This window comes from Papaver somniferum, chromosome 6 (genome assembly GCF_003573695.1).
Source record: "Papaver somniferum cultivar HN1 chromosome 6, ASM357369v1, whole genome shotgun sequence".
Classification (NCBI taxonomy): Eukaryota; Viridiplantae; Streptophyta; class Magnoliopsida; order Ranunculales; family Papaveraceae; genus Papaver; species Papaver somniferum.
In genome coordinates this window covers 108,529,713-108,539,179 of record NC_039363.1, presented here as the reverse complement: position 1 = coordinate 108,539,179, position 9,467 = coordinate 108,529,713, and positions in this window count along the sequence as shown.

Genomic DNA, 9,467 nt, shown 5'->3' with positions numbered 1-9,467 from the left:
GTTAACGGAGAAGATCTAGAAGGATAATAGACGAATATACGGAGAGGATGGCACGTGGTAGTCATTGGTAGGTGGATATATGAATATATTATTTACTACTTTACGTATAAGATAAACAAAGGCAGTATGATTGCCATGATAATACTAGAATAGAATGACAATGAACCGGAATCAAAAGCAACCCATTAGAAATAGTCTAGTTGAGATTCACAATTGTGTGAACTAGGATAGTTCGAGTTCGAGTCTTCGCTCTTGTGCCTTGTGTGGGTGCAGTTAAGGCTGTACATGATGTGGTTTGGTCCGGATTATAGACGGTAAATGCGCAAATAGGCATCCCTGTCACATTACCTTGAGCACTGCTACCTCTATGATGCGCGTGTTGCAGAAATTCCCAGCATCATGTCACTGAAAATGATCGGTATCTAATATCTATTGCCAAGTGACAACCTCTAACAAACGAATAATAGTACGATGAATGCTTACGTGTTAACTTGTGATAAGAGTTCGCAAAGATAGTACGAGTCGCCGTCGGAGTCGAGCCACGCCGATGAGCGAGACCGTAGTCTACAATCTACATGGCATTCCAAGTAGGACAATGGTATGGTCGGCTGTGACCTCCAATCATGTGGAGGACCACATCATTGTACTCATGAGCCTCACAAAAACAGGTCCCATGTATAACGCGTCACTAAGTTGTCGTAGGGGCGGTGAATCAAATGTCGATTTTTATATTATTATCATCAGTTAATCTCTCACACTAGTCTCTGTCTTTCTCTGGTTCTACAATCTACACTTCTTCTGCTTATACATCAAAAAGGAAAAATAGTGAAAGAAATAAACTTAGCGTAACCAGGAAAAGGGAGATCCTTGAGGGGTCCAATAGAAATCTAACTATAACCATTCTGAAAATTGACCCTTCTCCTAACTCTCGATCTTTTTGTATTGAAATGAATTCTTAACGATATATATAGCTCCACACATTGTATTCATACTGCTACTAATACTATTTACTTAGTAGAGAAATAATTAATCTTTTGTTTGTTAGGATTTTTAAAAAGTTAATGGTTTTGATGATCATAGGGTTGGTGAAGATAAAACACACACCATAAGTATAAGATGATTGATGATCGTTAATGGGTATACGTTTAATATCTTTAACTTCACTCTACCCTTAAAACAAAAGATTAGCTAATGCAACATATGCAATTTATGAAATAGAAGCTTCTGTTGTTATAGTCTCTTAGTCACAGAGACAATAACTATAATTACACCCCCTGGCAATAATTCTTTTTTTTTTAGGGTTGATACAAGCTAACTGAGCTGTGACGAAAATATTGAAGATAGCATGTGGTAGATTACTAGAAACACAAGTGATTATTTAGGGGATATAACGTTCATTTTGGGAAATGATATTAGTGTCTATATTTGGATGGTGTGTAAACAAAAAGCAAAGAGAAAAGGGCCGGGGATTACAAATCACATTCTATGAAATTAATTAATGAAACTATTGTGCATGAGTCATGACTATACATACACCCCATTACATAATGTAGATTTGTTAGATTGGAAATAAATCTTTCTACTGATGAAGTTTTTTCATATCTTTCTATGAGACAATGATTGTACATCATCATATTGATCAATTTGAGACACAGTGACCATTCGATAGCTAATTGATCGAATTCGTCAACTTATTCAAAAACAACCCTACCAGCTAATTCATTATCTACCTAGCTACCTGTACAACAGACTGTAGACCCCTTTCTCTCATTCTCTTAAGCGCACGCAGGCACAAGCTAGCCCCGTGTGTGTGAACTGTGAAAATGGTACCCAAGGTTCGGGGTTCAGACATGATTCACATAAATATATTGTGTAAGAGAGAATCTATAGCTAGTGATGCATATGAATATGATCATCTTTGAGAAGAGTATAATAGGTTGAACTTAAAAAGCGAAAGGTGTGGAGAAAGAGAGAGAGAGACAGAGATGATTTTGATTGATGATATTTGATCATCAACTTCAACTAGAACACCATCTTTCTCTATCTCTTTAGGTATGAAAAAAATGCATGCTAATGGGAGTAATAAGATGGGTTTTGATTGAAAAAGAACTACTACTGGACATAAAGAGAGAATATTATGTATGAGTACACTAGTATTAATTAGTTTTATATGGGCACATGAGTGAGAAAGAAAGAGGCCCTAATTGCCACATGTATGATGGCAGTTGGATGGGTTGGCAGGAGGGGATCCGACCCGAATGTCCCCATTGGTTCATCAATTGAGAGCTTTTCTTATTCATAGGTTTCAGTGGAGGGTCCATGTCACTCACATATATATAGATGCTGTTTGATGATGATGATTGTGATGATGATAGGGTTTGAAAATGTCAAAGCTATCTAGCTAGCTCCCCATGTGTGTTGCTTAATTTGGTTGATCAAGCTATGCTGACACACATGTTTTCATTCCTTCCTCGTCAATTGTACACCAACTCTGTAAAAACCCCTTGGGGGTGTTATGATTTTATCAGAGGAAAAAGTTTGTCTCACTTATCACTTTTTCTCCAAAAAAAAAAAAAGAAAAAAAAAAGAAATATATCATTATATGTACATGTATGAATCACACTACCATTAAATTGCAGAACAATGCAGTCCTAACATAAACAGAAGAATGCAGAAAAAAAAAGAACATGCACCTGACTAGAAAATTTAAGACCACATGAAATGTAAATCTCGTATAAATTAGCATAATGTTTTGTTTTAAAACAATGAGCTTTTAGAAGCATACCAACCTAAAGCTATTTATTGAGCACCGAGTATTATATCAAAACTAAAACATAACATTAACATCGATTTGTATTTGGATCTTAAACAAAAGTCAATATAGTCAACTCATTATCTTTGATTTAACATAGTAAAGAAAAAATTAGGGTTATATCTCATTACAAGGCTTTGTAATGAGAAATATGCAAGTCTTTCTTACTTCTCACTACAAAGACGTGCATAATACCGCTGATCCTATAAGAGATGGTAATTTTCTTCAATTGAAGATAACAATGGTTTAATGAGGAAACCTAATGCTACTGAAATATTCAAGGCTCTAAATAATATGAAGCCATGGAAAGCATTAGGGCCATTGCGAGGTTCAAGAGACGTATCTACGTAGATTGAATACGTACAAACATGTGTAAATCCAATTATAAATATAAACAATAAAATACGGAAAAATAAAAACACAAGACACCAGAAATTTTGCTAGGAAACCGCAATAGCTAAAAACACCGGGACCTCGTCCAGATTGAACACCACACTGTATTAAGCCGCTACAGACACTAGCCTACTATCAAACTTCGGACTGGAATGTAGTTGAGACCGAATCCACCCTCCAAGCGATTTAGTTATATTCGTTCTCCTTACATCTCTTGAACCTCGCAAGGTTGTACGCACTTGATTCCCTTAGCTGACGTTCTTTACAACCTAAGAGTTGTTTCAGCTGAAGTGAAGATTTATGATACCAATCTGCCTCTAACATATAAGCTTATTTGATTTCCGTTTAGATCAAATTTAAAGGTGTAGAAATCTATTTGCAATAGAAAAATCTAGGAAACCTCACAAATTCTGAACTTACGAATCCCGAGGAGCAGCCTAGATTCTTAACCATCACTCAAGAATAATCTTCGAAAGATCAACAAAGATAAGTATTTAGATATCTATCTTGAGGAATCACAAACTCTGAGACGAAGAAAACTTTGTGATTACTATCTATCTTGCCTGAAATAGATTACGAGAACCTCGATAACAGAAAAGTAAGATCAGGATTCACGAACTATCAAGGTAGAGATAGTCGGACCTGGCTACTCGAATCCCCAAACCGAAGTATATTAGTAGTATACCTAATAATGTTTCACAGAGGAAACCTAAATCAATAAAGGACGACTCTAGAATCAACTAGGGCACAAAGTGTAAGAGATTGATTTTCCCAGTTGACAAAGATGCTCTATTTATAGTTTTCAAAGACCAGGGTTAGCTTAGTATTCAAGCTAAGATAACTTGAGAATCAATCAAACACTTTAGGTCTTCAAAATACAATAGAAGACTATACACATAGGTTCGGTTACGATACCGTGTATAATGATTGTTTGGTTTGGAAAGTTAGCCAAAGAACTGAAAGCTATTTGATGTTTATTTAAACACCTAAGAGATTAATCATGATACAAACACATAGGTGTTTAAGTAACCAATAAAGTCTTAGAACTGTTTAAGAGAGTTCTAGCAATGCTAAACATTAAAATAATAAATCTTTAAGCATATGCTAAATATTGTCGGGATAATTGGTACAACGGTTTTCCAATCATAGGGCTTGTTCACAAGTCAGGGTGCTACAGTTCGTGAACCGAGTTCGCCAACCCTACTAGACCACCGAACTCAGTTGACTATGGTTCTTGAACCGGGTTCGCCAACTGCTAGCATATTTATCCAACTTGAAAAATTCAGTTTACCATGGTTTTCCAATCGGGTTCGTGAATTGTTCCCAACTGAACTTGCGGTTTACGAACTGGTTCACCAACCTACCCTGAGTAGAAATTCCAGTATGTTCATATTTCTCTCTTATGATGTTTGAAACATTCCCAAATGATATAATCATTTGCATGGGCAATTTTCAATTGATCAACAAGTTAATTCAGAGAACTAATATTGTTAAGTCTGAACATCTAATCGCTAAATCATATTTCGAGATTTTTCACAAGACAAGGTTGACTCGAAGCATCTTCTTTGTAATTCTACTATAAGTCATGCGACATAGTCTTAATAGATAAAATGATGGTATAGTGAGTAAAATAGAATTGTTCAATCTTCACATACCTAATACATAAGTTCTCCAAATGTCTTCGTCGATCTTCAGTCTTCAAGGTTGATCTCTGATACTCAAATACAATTCTAACGTATCCGAAACTTGACTTAGTAGACTAGAAATCAAGATATAGTTTTGATCACCTAACATTGACAACAAGCTTGAGATAGTAAAATTTTTCGGTTCAATCGAGCAATGCTCTAATATTATCAAAGACAACTGAGATAGTGGTCATGGGATTGAAAAATTAATTTTCGCTATCAGTTTTTAAAATCATTTCAAGATCAAGAGTGGTGTTCATCAAGTATTCATGAATAATTTTTTTTTTTTAGAATCAAGTTCATTGGAAACTTTTTTAGGAAGCTCAATTTCCATGAAAAAGTTGTCAACTTCATCCTGTAATTTCTGACTATCATCCATAAGTTTACTGATTTTGCTAAGAGACCCATCTTCCTTTTGTTCATAGATATGTACTTCACTGGACAATCATCAAACGTCCACTGAAATATTGTTTTTGTTTTATTTGTTTTTCTATCTCAACAAACTCAGAAATATTTCTATTTATTGTAATATAAGGTTCTTATGTAATCTTGAGATTCAGTCGAAAATCATCAAACATCCAAATTTCCTTGGAACATAAAGATTCAAAAATTTCTTTATCTGTTTCCTCCATTACACACAGATTGATACCGTCAAAACTTGGTGGTACATTAACTGAATTCATTATATTAATAGGTTGGGTCGCACTAAACACAGATTGTTAGATCTTATCGTGTATGCTTGCTCTCATACCAATTGAAATGACGAGGGCATCGAGTACACCAGCATATTTTCTACATCAACATATACATAGATACCTTGTACAATCTTACAGAAACAATAACTTCCAAATAGTTATATCAACAAGGCGTAACTTGGTATATAATTAAAGTTTGAGACCGAACTAACTACATGATCGTACCAAGTGGATAAAGTACGAGCGTATTTATTTTATTTTAACTGTAGTAATGACTATAATGCAGAAAAAAATTAAATCACACAAATAGTTTGTTCAATTATTGCACAAGTATTATGTCTATTAAGATAACATACTTCGTTTTGTATGTATTGATCAATAATGGAATCAAGTTGTTGGTGCAGTGATTCCTTTGAATATTGAAGACTTGAAGATTTTTCTTTTCTGTTTTTTGATCTTTGTGTTACTTATTGCACACTTAATTCTCACTATACCTGCAATAGTCAAATCCCCAAACAAACTTGAGTGGCCTTATATCAGAATAAAAGGACTGAAGAATAAACCAGTTTGTTCTATCAAAGATAACTATACCGTTAGTTCTTAATCAAATCAATTAATCGAGAAATTAAAATAGTATTAATATTTAGTTTCTCACAAGGGTACTACCAAAAGCTTCTTGATCCCAAAGGAGACCTTAAATGAAGGAAACACCAATATGGTTCACCTAATTACATTACTCATATCTCTTAAGAATTAATTGGATTATTTTCACATAATCACTTAAGTTGTTTGTCGAAGGATGATTTTGTAAGAGTACAATCTCCAATATTTTTGTGTTATAACCAACACTTGTTTGGAATACAAGGTGTTAGAGCACTGCTCGGTCTAACTCGCAACTTTTTCTATCTCAATCTTGTCGTAAATGTTAGATGCACAAAACTATATATTGATTTCTAGTCCACTAAAGTCAAGTCTCGGACTAGGATTAGAGTATGGTAGTTGACTATCAGATAACCCTCGAAATTAAAGACTGAAGATCAAACGAAGACATTTAGAGAACTTCATCAACAAGAGGTATGTGAAGACTAAACTATCCTATTTACTCACAATATTTACTATTCTATCTTATGAGACTATGTCGTACGGTTTTAGTAGATTCAATATTGCAAAGAAGAAATTTCGGGTCAAGCTTGTCTTGATAAATCTCTCAAAATGCGATACAAGCAATGAATGTTCTAGATACTTAACAATCTTGGTTAAGAGAAATTTATTAGTCATGAACTATTTTTGTTTCAAGTTGATCATTTGGAAATTGCCCAAGCATCAATTGATAATTTTTCGAATTGTTTAAAGAGATTTTTCAGAACTTACTGAAATTCCGGACACAGGGTAGGTACGCATACCTAGTACGCGTACCCTAGTAATCCGAGTTCCGGAATGGGATAGGCATGCATACCCAGTACTTGTGACTTGATTTAGTGAATGAGAGGGAGGTATACATGCCAAGTACGCGTATACCCCTGCGAATCGAGTTCGTGAATGAATAAGGGTACACATACTCGGTATGCGTATCACAACAACCCGAGTTTACAGACTGTTCAATAGGTATGCATTCCCCTACACATGCCTACCCAGTATCGAAATAAGTAGATGCTCATAAATTGCTTTTACAAATACGTTTGGCATTGATACAACTCTCTTAAACACTTCTAAGACAACTTTATTCACTAAATGTCGTTGTGTTTGTGGATCATGGTTTAAGTCTTGAGTGTTAATGAACACAAATTATGCTTGAAAGTTCAAAGGGTATATTTGCTAATACGAACTATCAATATATACAGTTCCAGTACCCTGGATCATAATGTATATTATTTAGTGTAATTTCAAGGCGAACTTCTCACATGCTTACATAAATTCCTAATAAGAATTTCATCTTAAATGAGAAAGTGTTTGCTTGAATCTTAAGTTATCTTAAATTGAACCCAAACCTACTTAGAGCCTTGAAAATCTATAAATAGAGAGACTCATGGAATACGAATTCTTAATCCATGACATTTTTGTGTCCTAGTTGCTTACTAGAGACCTAGGTTTCCTCTGAGAAACATAACTAGGTTACGACTTAAAGTCTTCACTTAGGGATTTGTGAAGCCAGGTCTGACTATCTTTTACCTAATAGTTTGTGTATCCTGATCTTGTTCTTATTGATCTTCGAGGGTTTTCTTATCCCAGACCCGGAACGAAATAGATAGAAATCACAAAGTTCTCTTCGTCTCAGACTTTATGATTCCTCAAGAGAAATATCTAAACTCTTCTTCGATTTGTAATTCAGGCTTCTCACCTAACTGAGTTTAAGTGTTCCGCATTCGTGAGGTTTGCTGAAATTTATCGATCACAAACAAATTTTCACACCTAAAAGGGAAATCAAATAGGCTTATCTGTAAGAGGAATATTAGTATCAAAAGTCTTCACTTAGATTGAAGAAACTTCTTAGGCTGTAAAGGACGTCATCTAAGGGAATCAACTGTGTAGACCCTTGCGAGGTTCAAAAGACGTAAAAATCACGACTGCAGCTGAATTTCTTGGAGGGTTAATTCGGTTTCAACTACGTTCCGGTCCGAGATTTTATAGTAGGATAGTCTTTGTAGATGCTTAATACAATTTTGTGTTCAAGGCTGGACGAGGTTCCGGAGTTTTTATGCAGGTGCAATTTTCCTCGTTAACAAAACCTATGTGTCTTGTATTTTTCCTTTTCCGCATTATATTGTTTTATCTTTATAATAGGAATAACACAAGTAATACACATTCAATCTAGGCAGTTTAAATCCTTATTAATTATGATCAATAACAAGACTTGTTCTTGTTGAATTCGTATCTTGAAAGATAGATCACAAGTTTCATACTTGTCAGAATTCTGATCCTCTTGATTTTGATGCGACTAGATTAATCTTGGATATTTATTTGTGAGATCGTCCAAGAACTCTTCTATACAATCAGGTTCATAGACTACTTAGTCTAGACATATTGATCGTGGAAGAGAAAAGAGAAAAACTTTGTATACATATTGTTCGAGGATCTTTAATTTAGATTTACTTGCAATTGTATTAGGTTTTTTCCATACAGGTGGCCGAACAAAAAAGTTTGTGGTGTACTTGTATTTGAGGGTGAAAACGGTTTCTGCTGGTTTTGGTAAATTCGTGTGTGTGGATGAGAAACGAGTCTTAACCCTAAACAATGTACTGCACGAGAGTAATTTTGATTCGAGAGATCAATCTGTATAATCCTGGCCTAAACCAAGAAATGGTCGTTCCAGGCTTGCTTCGGTCACAAAGTGAAGGAGAAGGGTTGGTCTTAGGGAGGAAAGCGAAGAGAGTGTTGATACCAGAATCGTTTGATCCTGAAGGTATGGTTGTTTGTGACTTGTATCAGAAAGTAGAATTTGCTAGCAGAATGGAAATCTACCAGGTGATTTCTGGATACTAAGTTGTTGCCGACCAAAAACTTGTTGTTTGGTGGAAATAGGTGAAACCTATTTATACAAGTCATAATAAAACGTACCCTGATCTCGTAGGAAGTGGAAGCGACTGAGTGGTGGAAAAGTGGAGTAACGTGTAACGTTAGAATTTATGCTTCCATGATGAAGGAAATGTTTACAACATTATTTCTTTCCATTAGTAACTGTCATTCTTCATGACACTTACTTGTAACGGGCGTATTGCACGCTGCACGCTGTAAACCACCAGACCAATACCCTAATGAGTATCCCCCAGTTTGTGACATGTTTGATGTCTCGAGTGTTCTTTTTGGAAAACATGTAGCACTTTGGCAAGTCAAAATCACGAGACTTGCCGCAGAAAAATATCATGTGATGCTATTAGACTCGTC